This window comes from Sceloporus occidentalis, unplaced genomic scaffold, assembly GCF_023333645.1.
Source record: "Sceloporus occidentalis isolate IW3139 unplaced genomic scaffold, rSceOcc1.0.p SCAF_2, whole genome shotgun sequence".
Taxonomy (NCBI): domain Eukaryota; kingdom Metazoa; phylum Chordata; class Lepidosauria; order Squamata; family Phrynosomatidae; genus Sceloporus; species Sceloporus occidentalis.
The window spans coordinates 44,880,517-44,898,541 of NW_028316982.1; the positions used below are offsets into that span (position 1 = coordinate 44,880,517).

An 18,025-nucleotide genomic window follows, 5' to 3' on the forward strand; every position below is an offset into this window, starting at 1 on the left:
ATGGGACTCCATCACATTGCAAGGTAGCTTTTTCCATTGTCAAACAGCTCTTACCGTCAGGAAATTTTTCCTAATATTTAGGTGGAATCTCTTTTCCTGCAGTTTTACTCCACTGCTCCATGCCCTGGCCCAGTGATGGTGAACCTGTTAAGGACTGAGTGTCCAAACTAAAAGTCCTTCCGGCACCAGGTGTTACCTGGTGCAGGGGTGGACTTCTGGGGGGGGGGGGGGGCGGGGACAGGACTTCTGAGCTGGGACTTCTGCCCCCTAGGGGCAGGACTTCCACCCTCTGGGGGGGGGAGTTCTGGGATGGGACTTCTTCACACACACTCTTGGGCTTTCAGTTGCCTCTCCTGAGACAGCTGAAGGCTGGGGGGGGGGGCAAGGGGGGGGGGGAAGAAGAAGAATTTCCCAGGCTTTTAGCTGCCTCTCTGGAGGCAACTGAAGGCCCAGGGCAGCCAGGAACAAGAAGGAACAAGTGCATACTTTTTCCTTCACCTTATCCCACACCTTCCTGTGCCTTCAGCTGCTTTCCTGAGGCAGAAGGCCCAGGAAAACCAGGAAGGAGGAGTAACAGGTGTGAGCCTTTTCATCCTCCTCCCCTCGCACCCTCCTGGGGCTTCACCTGCCTCTCTGGAGGCAGCTGAATGCCTGGGATGGATGGGAAGGAGGAGGAGCATGTGTGTGCCTATTTTCCCTCGTCCCCACCCTCTGTATGCTACAAAAAATGGCTTTGCGTGTCATCTCTGGTACGCGTGCCATAAGTTCACCACCACAGCCTTAGTCTCTGGAGCAGCAGAAAACAAGTGTGCTCCTTCTTCCATATGACATCCTTTCAAATATTTAAATATGGCTAACATGTCACCTCTTAAACATCTCTTCTTTGGGATAAACATACTCATCTCTCAGAGGTGCTCCTCATAGGACATGCCTTCCAGTTCTTTTACCATTTTGTTTATCTTCTGCATTCAATAGTTTGGGTTGCAATAGGGACAGCAATACAGTGTTGCTGGGAGAAATCATTTCACCACATCCTGGCAAATTAGTAATTAAATACATCCTCTGGTACTGTGGGAATTATTAAATAAACTCAGAGGAAACAGGAAAGCCCAATGGTAAATTATGTTATCTTCCCTACTAATCTAAAAGACTCTGGTTTGGATTCCTGTGACTCTACTGTACTAATAGCCTAGAGTGGTGTAATTCCTTCCAATGTGCAAAGAAAGCAACTGTGTGTTTCCATATACAGTGTTTTTTCTCTTGATCAGGGAGGGAAGGCATGGCAACTACAAGATTATGGAGAATTACAGTAAGGCAAGAAAGTGACAAAGGGTTTCTGAGGTATAAAGAGTTATCTCTTTGCTTCAGGATGTGTTTTGGGGCTTTCCCTTGTAGGAAATCATTTTTAGAATTTCAAGTAAACATAGCTAAGAAATGGAACTTTGGCTAAATAAATGTTCAGGAAAAATGGTTGTAGAAAAAGTAAAGCACACAAACTTGGAACAAAACCTGGAGATTCCTTTTTGGACTGCAGCTCCTAGAATCCCCTGCCAGCATAGGTTTTAGAGAGCATTTGTCTGTAGAAGTGTAATAATAATAATAATAAAACTGATAACACCCTGCCCCATGCCTCTGGATGGTCTCTCCCAGCGGCTTCATGTAGATGTTGAAAAGCATTGGGGTCAGGATGGCGCCTTGAGGGATGCCACAATTAAGCTTCTTTCTTGCCGAGCAACTGTCCCCGAGCACCACCCTCTGGAATCTGCCTGAGAGGAAGGAACGGAACCACTGAAGCTCAGTGCCTCCTATTCCTAACCTTCTCAGGCGATTCAAGAGGATGTCATGATCTATAGTGTCAAATGCCGCTGAGAGGTCCAGAAGCACCAACAGTGTTTTGCTAGGTCATAGTGATACAGGGAATGTGGAATTGTTAGCAGAACTGTATGCCTTGATAGGTGATTTGAAGGCACACACATGTGCGTGTGTTCCTACACATCTTCTTTGGAGGTCTTTAAATGGAAGCTGGATGGCCATCTGTTGGGGATGCTTTGTTTGTGAGTTCCTGCATGGCAGCAGGAGGTTGGACTGGATGGCCCTTGTCTCTTTCATCTTTTTGATTCTATGATTCTGTGATTCTATCTGACTAAAAAGTTAGTTAATTCTGCATTCCTTAATGCTTACCGTGTTCCTCTAGATTTGTTCTTTTTAGATATACCAAATCTTGCAAAAAAAAAAAAAAATCAAAACAAAACAAAACACAAACAAACAAAAAGCAAAAAAAAAAAATGAGATAAGTTTGCCTTAGGGTGGCTGTAAGTTAGAAATGCAACAACAAATATCATATTTTTTGTTATTGTTGTTAGCTGCCATTAAATTGACTTTGACTTACTGTGACCCTATGAATGAGAGATCTCTAAGAGTTATACAGTGCACCCGCGCCATATGCAGGTGCCTTTTATGCAACTTTCAGCTTATGCTGAAAGCCATACTGATGGAGTTGCAATGGTGTGCGTGCCCATGGTGCATGTGCTGCACCACACGTCATGCATGAGCCCCATTATTTTCAATGGGGTTTGAGCATATGCGTTATTTGCCTTATGCAGAGGGGTCTGGAACAGACCCCCTGCGTAAGGCAACGGCACACTCTATATTTTCATTGTTATGGTCAAAACAATGTTAAGGCAATATAGTTTATCTTTGTCCATTATCAAGCATACCCAGTTAAACTAATTTAGAACCAAGGCATTCATATCTATGTGCTATGACACAAAACCCATCTACACCAGACAGATGGAATATGCACTTTGCATGAGCTTGTTGTTGTTTTTAATTATGTACCCAACACTGAGGTGTGCATGATGTTTCTACAATGTATAACAGTCATTTTCTTGGCTTTGGAAGGCTTACAATTAAAAGTCAGCACAGGGGAAATAACTGAGGAGGAACAAGGAGATGGAAGCAAGTAACTAAAAGTGGTTCAATGCATTGAGTTTTTAGTACATTCACAGCTTGTTCAGATTGGTGATTAAGGCTGGCCTAGGGATGGAGTCAGGCATGGCTCCAACACAATGCACACCCCGCCTCTGCTGCCATGGCGGTGTGATGCTGTATGCCGTACCACATGGCTTGTGGTGCCACAGCACTCCTCTGGGTCTGCATCTAGATGATGCAGCACCAAAGGAGTGCCGTAAAGCTGCGGCATGGCAGCTACGGTGCCCTTTCCAGGGTGCAAAAAGGAGCCACTTTTTCTGGCTCCTTTTGCACTGCAGAAAGGCCAGATCAGGGCTGCGGCGTGTGGTTACCACAGCCCCAATCTGACTCTAAAAGGGGAGGCTGCAGACCACCCCTTAGGAGTGGTCTGCACAGCCCCTGAGTGTAGGACTTCAGGAGATGGCTTTGAATCTTTACTTAGAAAAGAAAACCCATTGGGCAGCTCACACACTTAGCCTTGGAGGAAGATAATGGCAACCCCCTCTGAATAAATCTTACCAAGAAGGTCCTAAGATAGGGTCTTTACAAACTGAGTTGATTTGAAAACACATAACTGCAGCAACAAAGGTATGGGGAATTTCAACAGCCTAAAATCCTGATGGACCTCTTTATTTAAACATCATGATAGTCCTCTTTAAACATGAGTGAACCCTGTAAATTTAAATTTGTATTCTGAAATATATTTTTAAATGCCAAAAAAGTAACAGAACTGAAGCTAAGCTCCCTGTTGTAGTTAGCTTTGGGTTGCAAATTGCAATTCATATTGCTGTTAGGACTTTCAGTCATGCTCTATAGCTCACAAGGCACAAATTATGGAATAGAAGAGATAAGTGGAATGTTTTTATTCAGATTGGCCCCTGGTTTGTATATGAGTCGAGTTAAAGAGGAAAGGAGTCTCAAATCATCAATGTTTGTAGGAAGATTTATGTATTCAGAAAATGGCACATGACATTGAGAATGTTGAATTTTTTTGTGTGTTTGAGCACCCAGCTATTTAGCTAACTTCTATCCTAAGGGGACTGTGTCAAAATTGAAAAAAATGTAAACTTCTCTGATTATTAACATGCGTGTTTCCTTTCTACCTTGATCTTAAAGTGCTTTGAAGTGGATTTTTTTAGTCTTATTCAAAACAGTTTGAACTTCCTTTGCTTTCTATAACACAATTTTCTATTACAAAATGATGATACTTAACTAGTAAGGATACAAAATCATAGAATCATAGAGGCTATCCAGTCCAGCTCACAGGAATTCACAATCAAAGCATCCCTGGCAGACAGCTATCCAGCCTCTGTTTCAAAACCTCCAAAGAAAGTGACCCCGGACTGTACAGAACATTCCAAAGGGGTGGCCTGCGGCTGCCCATTTAGAGTCAGATCAGTGCAACAGCAAGCACATGCCGTGGTCCCAATCTTGCCTTTCCATGGTGCAAAAAGGAGCTGCAAAAAATGACTTTTTTTGCACCACAAAAAGGCCGTCATAGCCAATGGTGCCACAGCTTTTTGGTACTGTGTCATGTAGATGCAGTGTCAGAGGAGTGCTATTGAGGCCATGGGCCATGTGGTGGAGTGCTCAGCGTGATGCCGGCCTGGGGGCAGAGTTGGGGTGTGCGTCGTATGGATGCAATGCCCCGACTCCACCCCCCAGGCCGGCCTTAATGGTCGGTCTGTACAGCCCCTCCACCACACTCAGAGGGAGTGTGTTCCACTGTTGAATACCTCTCACTGTCAGGAAGTTCCTCCTAATGTTTAGATGGAATCTCTTTTCCTGTAGCTTGCATCCATTGTTTCTATTCTTTGCAGCAGCAGAAAACTAGCTTGCTCTAACCTCAGTATGACACCCCTTCAGATACTTAAATCAGGCTATCATATCACCTCTTAACCATCTCTTCTCCAGGCTAAACATACCCAGCTCCCTAAGCCTATCCTCATAGGGTATGGTTTTCAGACCCAATAATAATAATAATAATAATAATAATAATAATAATAATAATAAGTTTTATTTATAGACCGCTATTCCGCGATGATCATAGCGGTTTACAGTAAAATTGTAATACAATACAAAACACAGTTAAAGGAGGGAGAAGTCTCGTCCTTCAGGCAGTCCGCGATGTTGCTGGGTCTGCCTGATGGCTCCCTCTGAGGCCGAGGTGACAGTTGAGGAGGGAGGGGCCTCTTCCTTCAGGCTGTCCCTGATGTTGCTGGGTCTGCCTGATGGCTCCCTCTGAGGCCGAGATGACAGCTGAGGAGGGAGGGGCCTCTTCCTTCAGGCTGTCCCTGATGTTGCTGGGTCTGCCTGATGGCTCCCTCTGAGGCCGAGGTGACAGTTGAGGAGGGAGGGGCCTCTTCCTTCACGCTGTCCCTGATGTTGCTGGGTCTGCCTGATGGCTCCCTCTGAGGCCGAGGTGACAGCTGAGGAGGGAGGGGCCTCTTCCTTCAGGCTGTCCCCGATGTTGCTGGGTCTGCCTGATGGCTCCCTCTGAGGCCGAGGTGACAGTTGAGGAGGGAGGGGACCTTTTTGGTTGCCCTCCTTTGGACATGCTCCAGTTTCCCAACATCAATTTTGAATTGTGGTGCTCAGAACTAGAAACAGTATTCCAGGCGAGGCCTGACCAAAGTAGAATGCTTCTGTTGATGCATCCTAGAATTGCATTGGCCTTTTTAGCTACAGCATCACACTGTTGACTCATATTCAACTTGTGGTCTACTTGGACTCCTAGATCCCTTTCATACGTAATCTCGTTAAGACAGGTGCCCCCCCCCCCCCATCCTATATCTATGCATTTCATTTTTTTTGACCTAAGTGCCATACCTTATATTTCTATGTGTTGAAATTCATTTTGTTTGCTTTGGCCCACATTTTACTATCTTGTTTGCAAGAATATCATGGTGGACCTTGTCAAACGCCTTACTGATATTAAGATATGCTGTGTTTACTGCATTCTCTTCATCTACCAATCTGGTAATTTTATGGGGGAAAAAAGAGATCCGATTACTCTGGTATGACTTGTTTTTAAGAAACCCATGTTGACTTTTAGTGATTATGGCATTCCCATCTAAATGTTCACAGGCTCTCTGTTTAATGAGCTGTTCTACAATCTTTCCTGTATTGATGGCAGACTAACTGGATGATAGTTATTGGGATCCCCCCCCCTTTTTGAAGATGTTTGGCCCCCTCCAGTCAGCTGGAACTTCTCCAGTTCTCCAGTAGTTTTCAAAGATTATTGCCAATGGCTCCGATATTACATTTGTGAGTTCTTTTAATACCCTTGGATGTAGTTCATCAGGTCCTGGAGACTTATATTCATTTAGATTAACCAGGTATTCCTGTACTATCTCTTTACTTATTCTGTGCTGAAATGCCCCTATTCTGTCCTCTGCTCCATTTTCTTCAGGTTGAGCACCCTTTGCCTTTTCTGAGAAAACTGAGGCAAAGAAGGTGTTGAGTAATTCTGTCTTTTCTCTGTCTCCTGTTAGCATTTTGCCATCTTCTCCACACAGTGGCCCTACCATTTCCTTCTTCTTTCTTTCCCTATGGACATACCCCCAAAAGCCCTTTTTTAATTCTTAACCTCTCTAGCAAGCCTGAGTTCATTCTGTGCTTTAGCTTTCCTGACTTTACCCCTACACATGCCAGCCATTTCTTTGAATTCCTCTTTAGTGATTTCCCCCTTTTCCCATTTCTTATACATCTCCCATTTAAAATCTAGTTCAGTTGAAAGTTCCTTAGTCATCCATCCTGGTTTTTTGATATGCCTCCCATTTTTCCTCCTCATTGGAACAGTTTGAGATTGTGTCTTCAGTATCTCCCTTTTGAGAAACTCCCATCCTGAACTCCCTTGTCCTTTAGTATTCCTGACCACGGGATCACCCCCAGTGTTTCCCTAAGTTTATTGGAGTCAGCTAAAGTCTAGAATGTGTGTCTGGCTATGTCTAGCTTCTCCTTTCCACTGTATAACAAACTCCAGGAGATCATGATCACTCCCACCTAAGGATCCCACCACTTGCACCCCATTAACCAGTTTGTCCCCATTGGTTAGGATCAAATCTAAAATAGCTGATCCCCTTGTTGCCTCTTCCACCTTTAGGACAATGAAATTGTCTTCCAGGTAAGTGAGGAATTTATTAGACCTTGAGGTTTTGGCTGAGTTTGACTTCCAGCAAATATCAGGATAGTTGAAGTCACCCATCACTACTACATATCTCCTTTCCAAATGTTTTCTAGAAAGGCAACATCCAGTTCCTCAGTCTGACTTGAGGGTCTGTAGTAGCATCTACAATAACATCCTTGTTGTTTCATTCCCCTTTAATTTTTATCCAGATGCTCTCCATTTGATTTCCAGAATTTAAGTCATGTATTTCTTCACAGGTATAAACATCCCTGATATATAATACTATCCCTCCTCTTTTCTTGTTTGGTCTATTTATCTTTAAAAGGCTATAACCCTCTATTACTACATTCTAATCATGGTTTCCACCAGGTTTCAGTGATGCCTATTATATCGTATTTGATTTGTTGTGCTAGGGGTTCAAGTTCATCTTGTTCATTTCCCTTGCTCTGTGCATTAGTGTAGAGACATCTAAGACCAAGGGCCCTCCTCCCTGACTGTCTGTGTATATTTTTTCCCTCCCATTTTTGGGTCCTTGCACTATTTGACTTGTTCCCTGTATAACACTTTGACTATTATCTCCAGCCCATGATATACTCCTGCTTCCAAGATACTGTCTCCCCCCAGCACATAACTCAGTTTAAAGTCCTCCTGATCAAATTTTTGAGACTACTGGCAAAAATGTTTCTGCCAACTAGTGAAAGGTGCAATTCATCCCTTGTCAGAAGTCCTCCTTCATGGAACCACAGCCCATGATCCAAGAATCCAAATTGTTCTCAGTGACACCATCTGCGAAGCCAGTTGTTCACATCCACTATTTCCGTCTCCTTTCCTGGACCATGCCCCTCAACTGGGAGAAGAGATGAGATGACAACCTGTGCATGCATCTCTTTCACTTTCCTACCCAGAGCCTGATAATCCCTTCTGATATTCTGAAGGCTATGCCTTGCAGTATCATTGGTTCCCACATGGACCAAATGAAAGGGGTAATGATCAGTAGGCTTGACAAGTATTGTCAGCCTCAATTTCACATCACAGATTTTTTGCCCTAGGAAGACAACATACCTCCAGAGACAATCTTGTCAGAAAGAGCCACACTGGATCCCACTGTGCCTATGAGTAGAGGACAATTAGGATAAAACTTCAGTAGTACACTCTTGTTCATGTTCCCTAGCAACTAGTATTTAGAAGCATTCTTCCTCTGATACTGGTGCTGACATATAGCCATGATTACAAGTAGTCAGTATAGTATTATTCTCCATTAATTTGTCCATTTTTTAAGCTACATCTTGTGGCAATGGATTCCACAGCTTAACACCAATGTGTAACGAAGCACTACTTCTTGCATTCTAAATATAGTAAGCCCCCCAGATTTGCATCTTTGACTTCTGTGGGATTTGATTATTCAGGGATTTGATTAATACATTTTCTCTCGGAATTTCTTGGTCCTGCAGTACGACGTTTTGGTCAGCATTCACCAGAAATCGCTCTGGAGGACCTAGAGATTATTAGAGAGAACATTCCTCTACTCATCTGTAGGTCCTCCAGTGCAATTCTATAGTCAACATCCAGCAGAAGTTGATCACAGAGTTGCGCTGGAGGACCTAGAGATTCCTAGAGAGGTGTTCTCTCAGGTAAAACAAAAAAAATTTTTTTTTGTGATTTTTCCCTTTTCACAGGGGACCTGAACCCTAACCACAGTGAATATGGGGGGGGGGGGGCTGCTGTAGTAAACTGGTAGAGCTTGAAAAACTGCCTTTATTTTGTTTTCTTTTGCATTGTTCACTTTCTAGGACTCTAGGATGCTGTTTTTGCTGTTGCAGTGCCTTGATAAAGCTTACTACTATGAGTCCCCAGTCTCAGCATGGTGTTGTCATATATTTTGGATTATGAGACGTTACCAGGAAACAGAGTGGGATGAAGTGCCAAATATCTAGTTCCAATCTTTTAAGCTCAGTTTAAAGAAAATAACTTTAGATGTCCAGGAAGCAGCTTCTTATAGAATTTGATATATGCAATAAATTTATTTATACTAATATTAATCAAGTTTCTGATTACCTCAAATAAAATTCACATAAAATAAAATTTAGCTCTTCTAAAGAGGCAGGTGTCAGATCAGGAGCTTAATGAAAATGAGCTCTTCAGTTTGGGAAGCTATGCCACATGCAGTATTCATGAGGTTTCCCCTGCAGATGACTTGCATAGAGTGGCATAATAGTAGTTTTATTGCTGACTCTGCAGATTCGTTGCTGCTCTTGAATAATATTCAGTTATTTTTATGATGTGGCATGACTAGATAGAGTTTTACTTTAGAGAAAGATATAGGGCTTCTTCCTGCAAGGACCTCCAATAAAATGTATTAGTACTATGGTATATTTTGCAAACACTGGGACATTGCCATTGAAGTGCATCTGCTATTGTAAAGCAAAATGGTCAGGATAAAGGAATACCTTAACTTGACTCACTTTTTTTCTGACAAAGGTTTGCTAAATTTGGAGCATAATGTAAGAAAATTTGATGTTTTAAGGCGGGCTGTTTTCAACAGCCCATAAACACCTTGGCCTCTTCTTTAAATTGCACCAGCACCCTTTTTTTACTTCTAATATCCTAAATTGACTTTCTGTTCATGAAATTTATATTTTAGTACTGTACATGATGTATTGATAATTGAGGTCAATGAAACATGGAATAGAAGGGGTGGGAGAGAAGACTGAAACAAATAACCTGTTAACCAATTTTTATTGACTTTTCTTCTAACCTCCTAATAGGTAATTATCTAATTCTTCATTTTCATATAAAATATATCCTGATAAAATGAAGAAAGAAAAAAACCTTGTGCAGTTCTTATAACACAAGGTTGGGCTACAAAACCATACATCTTCTACCCCCATCTTTCTCTAAACTCTAACATTAGGAAAAGAGAAAGAGAAGCTTGTGGCACCTCCAAGACTAACAATTTTACTCAGAAGATATCAAGTGCATTAAAGTCCCATTGAAATCAGCTTTGTGCTTGTAGTTGATTTCAGTACGTCTTCAGCATGCTGAAATTTCTTAAAGCTACACCTGTAATTTTCATCATGCTGAAGAGCTGATACTTGTGTTATATTAACTGAATTTATTCCCAGTAAAACATGGCTATTGGTATTCAGGAAGAAGCGGTCTGGCACTCATGAAATTACATAGAACCAAAAGCCAAAAGGAAAATCATCAGCCATAGGTGAGAACATGCTACTTGTGCTTTTCCAGTCCTTGGATAGTTTCACACAAGAATGGAAAAAACAGGACAGATAGACTACATGTACTGATATCTAAAGATTGACTTGACCTGGGGTTCTAGAAAGCAGATGCGTTCACAGTTAGGTCCCAGATACACTGTCCAATGAGATCTTGGTGCTAATTCAATCTTTGCATAGGACTTTATCACATGGGAAAAATTGGGCAAAAGATGCGGTTTAAATTGACATTATCCTGTAGAATTTCCATGATCACGGTGAAGATTTTCACATGATGTCACAATTAAAGATATTGCTTATCAGAGCAATAAACAGGTAATAACCAGCAACAAGTCATTCATGGGGAAATCCCATGAATGATTTGTTGCTGGTTATTACCTGTTTATTGCTCCGATAAGCAATATTTTTAATCGCGATAAGTCCTCTTTAATCGCGACGCATGTGAAAATCGTCACCGCGTTTGCATGATTTTCATGCCCACTTCCCCCCCTGTTTTCCCCCATGTGATAAAGTCCATAGTCTCACAGCCTGATTACTTTTCCTGTTTGCTGAAAAATGGATTTCCTTAAAAAGACAGCAATCTGGCCTAGAGCTTTGTACCCCAATCCTTCACCATTCCATAAGGGTTTGCTGCCACACTGCCTTTAGTCATAAACAAGTTTAGGGCTATATGAGACAATGGGGGCACAGCTTTGGGTGGCATGTGGCTTGGGGCAGCCATTGCAGGTTCTGGCTCAGGAATCATGAGTTCAGGAAGGTTCCTTGTAGATGAACTGTAGCTCAAGGTAAGAAAAAACTGTGCTATTGGGTTTCCAGAGAATACCAGCTCCCCTTTCTTGGAGCCTGTAGGTCATGACACTATCTTCATCTCTAACCTCTGCCCAAATTGACTTATGCACTTTCTTGATCCATTTCAAACTGACTTCAGAGTTGAGACTGGTATCATCATTGTAATGGATGATCTTCACCTAAGCACTGATGGGGGAGTGTGTCCATGTTGGTACTTTTAGACCTCTCAGCAGCATTTAATATCAAGGTTTGATATTTGAAATTTATACTTTTTTTGAACATTTTCAAACCATGTATGCTTGAATCCGTGTATAAAAAATCCGTATATAAGAAGGGTCGACTGTATTAGTGCCATATTAACACACTCGCAAATATTACATACTACCAGAAACAGAGCTGTCTATTAAGTGCCATCCCCAGAGTCAAGGTGATATGGAACAATAGCTAGGAAAATCTCCTGTGTTGTGCCATGGACAATTTTTCATTTCATTCTAACCAGGGGCTATTTTTCAGGCCCCATCAATAGCTGTAGTAGTAGTCCAGCATTTTTCTGAAGACATCCAGAGAAGGAGACTCCACTTTCTAGGCAAATGGAGTAGGAGGGGAACACACAGAGCGAGTGAGCAAGCCCTCCTCTGCCTCCTCCTCGTCATCATCACCCCTCCGGCTGAGAGAGTGTGACAGAGAGTGTGACTTGCAGCAGATGGGCTGCCTGCCCTCCAGTGCACCGCTCGCCTCACCATACATGGCAGCAGTGCTCTTGTCTCCCTCTCCTCTTCCCTGCCCCGATCCGTACTCAGCTGCCTCTCCGGGCTCCCAGCCCCACCCTCGGAAGCCTTACCAGGAAGCCTGGTCAGAGCGCTCCCTCCTCTGCCTCCTCCTCGTCCCTCCGGCTGAGACAATATGGCTGATGAGAGAGCGTAACTTGCAGCAGCGGTGGCGGTGCTCTGTCTCAGCTGCTTAAACAGCTGCTTTTAAAATGTGCCAGTTTTATTTGTATTCTCCCACTTTCTGCATTGAATCTCAGCTTACTTTGGTTGCTGCAGACTGAGTTCCAAAATGTTTTCACCCAACTGATTTAAGAATGGGGAGAGGAGAGGTGAGGTAAAATCCTTCCCTTCCCGGTACACTCAGGGCCTGAACAGACAGGGCAAAAGAAAGCTGCTTTGGGTCATTTTGGAGGTATGCTGTTTACATGATGCATGTGTCCAAAGAGGCCGGAAGCCACACCAAAGCCACGCTCTAGTCCTAAAGACTGGAGTGCTGCTTTGGCACAGCTTCTGGCTTCTTAAGATGCATGTGTCATTTAAACAGTATACCTCCAAACTGACCCGAAGCAGCTTTTTAGATGATTCAGTTGAATTCAAGCATCTGCACCTTTCCCCAGTGTGTCAGTTTTTCCTCATTAATAACCTTTCCCATCTTGACTACATTGTTGAAGAGTATGAGAATGATTTTTTCCTCAGTGAGAAGCCTTAAATTCCTATCATATCCCCTCAACTCTATAACATCATTTTTTTTTTTATTCTAGAGATGAAGAAAACCATATTTCAAGGAATTCTTATTGTAATAATTTCCTTCCCAGTGTTCAGGTTTTACGAAACAAATAACATCTTTATCTTTATTTTATTTTATTTATTATGGCATTATGTCCCACTCTTCAGCCCTAAATGCTATCAGAGCAACTAACAATTATTATTTTTAATTAGACAGTTCCCTGCCCTCAGGCTTACAATCTAAAAAGACATGACACAAAAGGAGAAGGGCATGGTGGTGGAGAAGGGGATCAGGTCCAACAGTTCTTCTCTCCCTCTGAGGCCTGGACCAAGGCAGATGGACTGGAGGGAGGGAGGGCTCTGCTTCTTAAGGATAGGCCCAATGGCGCTGGCCCTATCTTTTCACTCCCTCCCAGGCCAGATAGTGTCAGAAGCCAATAATTTATTTATTGTTATGCTAAACATGCATTAACAACCTCCCCCCAGTTTTCTAAATGATCCCTAGCATTTATTATAAATATAATGGAAAAGTGTATATGTGAACAAAAAAGGAAGAAAAGAGAAGGTGATATTGTACTTTGATGTGTAGTTGGAAATATGGTTTTCAGATGAATTCCTTTGTCTCCCATGAATCCAGTTATCCAATTTGTGGCCATTTTAAAAGTTCTTTAATGAAAGGAAAATGACAAAATACTGGCAAAAAAGAGAAAACAAAATGCTAATCTAATGGGCTTTGATGCTTTTTATTCAGCCAGTGTGGTGTAGTGATTGAGCATTGCACTACAACTCTGGAGAACAGGATTCAGATCCCTACATGGCCATGAAAAGCCAACTGGGTGACCTTGGGCAAGTCACACGACAACTCTCACAGTCAAAGGAAGGCAATGACAAACTCTCTTTGAACAAATATTGCCAAGAAAACCCCATGATAGGTTCACCTTAGGATCGCCAGAAGTTAGAAATGACTTCAAAGTGCAGACCAACACCTTTTTAAACTCAAAGTGAGCCTAATCACAAATCACATATATATCCTGGATGGACTGTATTTAAGGCTTCAGTCTTACACACATTCACCTATGAGCAAATTTGATTGAACAGAGTGAAATTTTTGATAAATAAGGACCATGCTGCACATCATAATTTCCCTCCCTTTAAATCTATCAACTAAGGTTATGCACAATGTGAGCAATAATACATGTTGTCCAGAGTAATACACTGGCAGTTTTGAAATGCAGAAAATACACTGGTAGTTTTGAATAAGGAAGTACATAGTTGAGAACAGAATGTAAAATATTAACTTGCCACTTCCCCATGCAGTAGCTGATTATACATTTCTGGAATGAATGTTACTGTGAACATGTTGTTAGTCTCTTTGAGGCATTACTGTATTCCAAGAAGCATATTTTCCCTTCACCAAAACAATTTCAATTCATATCCATCTTCAGTTGTTTTTTACATTTCTCAGTTTGCCATGTTTATATTCTCTTTGTGATACTTGGCTCAGATGCCCCCAAGCCTCTCCAAATGTGCTCCGTGATGCACTAATGCAATAGTTGTATTAAAATTAAACGGCAGGGACCTTATGGGCTGAACTGTTTGTACTGCTTGAAAGAAGTGTTTGCTTGCTCTACGCTGTATACGTGCAGGCATTTCCCCTCAAAGTCTCCTTACAATAAGTAGGAAACATTCCACAGGGGAAAAAGAACACACAGCAGCAAAGAGTGAGGAGGAGAGATGTAGTAAGGGCAAGAATTTGGGAATGCTGTTAGTTGGCAAAGCTGGCAAGTTCTTGTTGCTCATGGCAAAACTAAACAATTCCTGCATGTGTTGAGGTTTATCCAGCTTTCTCTGTTACTCTTTGGCATCTCCGTGGTTGGTTATGCTTATAGGTTTTTGTACCATTGAAATATTTAGTACACTTACTCTTGTGCTCTAATTTGTATTTAAATTTATTATTATTTAATGCTGTTCTTGAGGCCCTTTGGATCACAAAACAATTTGCATATTTCAGTGTGTGTATATGTGTAGTTACAAGAATGTGTCCCATCGCCACCACCCTTCTGCAGCTGATGTTACTGTATCTGTCAGCCAATGGTTAGCTTTGGGAATGTGTTGGGTTTTGCAATGAATTAGGAAGTGTCTTTAATGTGGAATCTCATTTACAGCTGGCTCTCTTTTTGTCTATAGAGGTACATCATGCAAATTGTTTCCCAGCTGAAATTGATAGAATTGTCTTTATATCAGTGCAATATATTTATATATGCAAACTTACATAGTGAGGAAGAACTACATGTAACCATGTTATGTGTTATATAAGTCTGCCTTCATTAACGGCAGCACTGCAAATGTAATTCAGGAGCCAGAAAAGTGCACTTGTAGGCTGCATAATGGCCCAAGGGCTATTTAAAAAACCCTTTCTTCTTCTTCTTCTTCTTCTCCTCCTCCTCCCATAATACCGTCTGGTGCTAGGAGAACACATTGTAGGTATAAGAGAGCATACTATCCACAGTTTGCGTTTGTTGGTTTTGGTTTCTTTTTTTCTTTTTTTCCTCTGAGCCAACAAGAAATGACCTGGAATTTAACTTTTGGGTAATGGAATAAAAAGTCTTCTTCTGGCCCTAAAATGGCTATATAAAGAGACACCTTTATTGTGTCTCTAAAATGTTGCCAGTCATTAATGTTAAAGCTAACATGCTCACATTAATTCAAAAATAATTCTGTGATAGTATACCATTTTTGTGAGTATGGTGAAATTGATATCTTATATTAATACCTGGTAATATGTTAACGATGTACTATATCTTTTGGATTCAAAAATATATCAATTAAAACAACTAAAGCTGGTCAAAATTGGTTTACCTCAATTGCCCCTCCCTCCCCCAGTAACAAATTTAATCTGAAATGGTAACAATAAAATTGTTAATAACATTCATGTTAAGACAATTAAAACAACTGCTTTTAAAATGATTAATGATTACAATCAATTATGAGCAGTGAATTAATTTTTAACAAATCATTTCTAATCTAGCATGCCAGCTGTGCTGTGTTTCAGAGCTCTTCCCCTTAGTTTGCTTGACTTTTGCCTCAGAATTTTGCTGTGTTGATGTCTGGGTTGCAGCTGTTGAAGAAAATAAGTTTATTGGGTAGCACTTAGTACCAGGAAACAATCTCTTGATGTTTTGTTATTTATCTTCCCCCCTGATTTAGATGTGTAGAGGCAACTTGATTATCCAGTCTATTCCACACACTTTCTTCTCTTCAAACCCCTTTCCCCCATAATTAGTTGCCACTCAAATCCAACTGTTCAGCAGAACTTTCCTGGGTATTGCTCTTGCAGTGTGTCACCATGTTGACATAACTTTAATGACTTAAACCTGTTTTTTTTTACTCTTCCATAATCACATGGTAAATATTATTGCCCTCAGGACTGAAATAAGTATGGTGAATGGAAAATAAAGTGTGCCCGCGTTATGTGTGGGCGTGCTTTACGCGGTCTTGAGCGTACGTGCTCAAGCCACGGGGAGCACACAGGGCGCAAGGGGCGGCATGTCCCATTCAAATGAATGGGCATTCATGCCCGTGGCACCCCGCGCGCCGCTGCACACGAGCCCCATTGTTTCTAATGGGGATTGAGCATAGGCGGAATTCGCCTTACGCGAGGGGGTCCGGAATGGATCCCCGCAAAAGGCAAGGGCCGACTGTAGTTTGTATATGTAATTGCTAAAGATAATCACCAATATGCTACATTGTAGTTATGCAGCTGTAAGGACCTCATTGCACAGGCCCCGGGGAACAGACCCGGCGTGGAACAAAAGGGGGCAGGAAGGGAACAGAATGGGGAAAGGACTCATTTTACCACATGCCAGAACGCTGCTGATGCCACCGGAAGTCCCTGTTCCATTCCCCATTTGTCCCACAAAGGGCAATTTTCAGAAACTGTTCAGAACAGTTCCTGAAAATTGCCCTCTGTAGGACAGATAGGGAATGGAACGGGGACTTACAGCAGCATTGGTGGCATTCTGGCATGCAGTAAAACAAGTGATATCCCCGTTCCATTCCGTTCCTGCCCCCTTTCATTCCCTGCCGGCCTGTTCCCCAGGGCCCACGTGATGAGGTCCTAAGTAATGTCTCCTGGCCCAACCCAACACCCACATATCAACTCTCCAGTAAAAGTCAGTAGCCACAATGGATGATTGAGGCCTGCTTAACTGTGGATTGAGATGCAGGAGGATGGCATTTCCAGCTCCTTCCCACCAGTGAGAGAGGCTGCAATGAAAAATTGTGACAGAGATCCTGCTTCTGATTGTTACAGCCTCATATGCTGGTGGGAGGGAGCTGGATACATCCTCCTCCTGCACCCTGATTGGCAGCAAAACAAACCTCCATTGCTTGCTGCAGCTGCTGGTTGTTAAGGTAGGTTTGGGGGCATTTACAGTCATGGAAACATTGCCACAAAGGTGAATATGTATGGTAAGTAGTTTTACTGACTACAGAGCAGTGAGGGATCTGTCACTCAAGGTTACAAGTCTGTTACTGTACTACAGAATGGCAACCAAGGGCCCAAACAGACAGGCCAAAATAAAGCTGCTTCAGGTCACTTTGGAGGTATGCTGTTTAAATGATGCATGGGTTCCAAGAGGCCAGAAGCCACACCAAAGCCACGCTCTATTCCTAAGGACGAACACAGCTTTGGCACAGCTTCTGGCCTGTTAAGATGTGTGTGTCATTTAAACAGCATACCTCCAAAGTGACCTGAAACACCTTTATTTTGGCCTGTCTGTTTGGGCCCCATGATTTTCAGCACTCCTGTAGTGTGCGGCGTAAAAACGCTGCACCGCTGGAGAGTCACAATGCTGCCCCCCATCTGATTGGGCAGGCAGTGTGACACCGGCTTGGGGGCAGTATTGGGGCATGCATTGTCTAAATGCCATGCCCCCATGATGCCCCCAAGCTGGCATATTTTGCTGGTCTGTTATTCAGGTGTGCTTCAAAGTACTAAGAGTTGAGTAGGAATAGAACTGCACCCAATAGCTTTTCTTCCAATATCCCACACACTACACAGGTTCTCCCTGACCTCTGTGCATATAATGCAAACCTCTTGCAGCTGGATGTCTTTGTGGATTCAATTATTTATGAGCACAGAACCTTTATGCATATATAATTACTGTATTTTCTGGCGTATAAGACTACTTTTTAACCCAGGAAAATTTTCTCAAAAATCAGGGGTCGTCTTATACGACGGGTATCATCTTATAGGGCTGAAACTTCCGAACTGGAATGGAGAATCTGCGGTCACCGCATATGGTGGGGGGAGCTCAAAAATTGCCACGGCCGCATACCCTCCATATGTGGTGACCGTATGAAAGCAGCAAGGGCGGTGCTGTACATGTATGGTAGAAGAAAATCTTGGA

At 42.5% G+C, this 18,025-nt stretch overlaps 1 protein-coding gene across 1 annotated transcript in view; it reads left to right on the forward strand.

The window, feature by feature from the left end:
* The window catches only part of SPSB4 (splA/ryanodine receptor domain and SOCS box containing 4), a 228,777-nt gene that overhangs the window by 15,960 nt on the left and 194,792 nt on the right, over positions 1–18,025 (forward strand). The window lies entirely within an intron of this gene.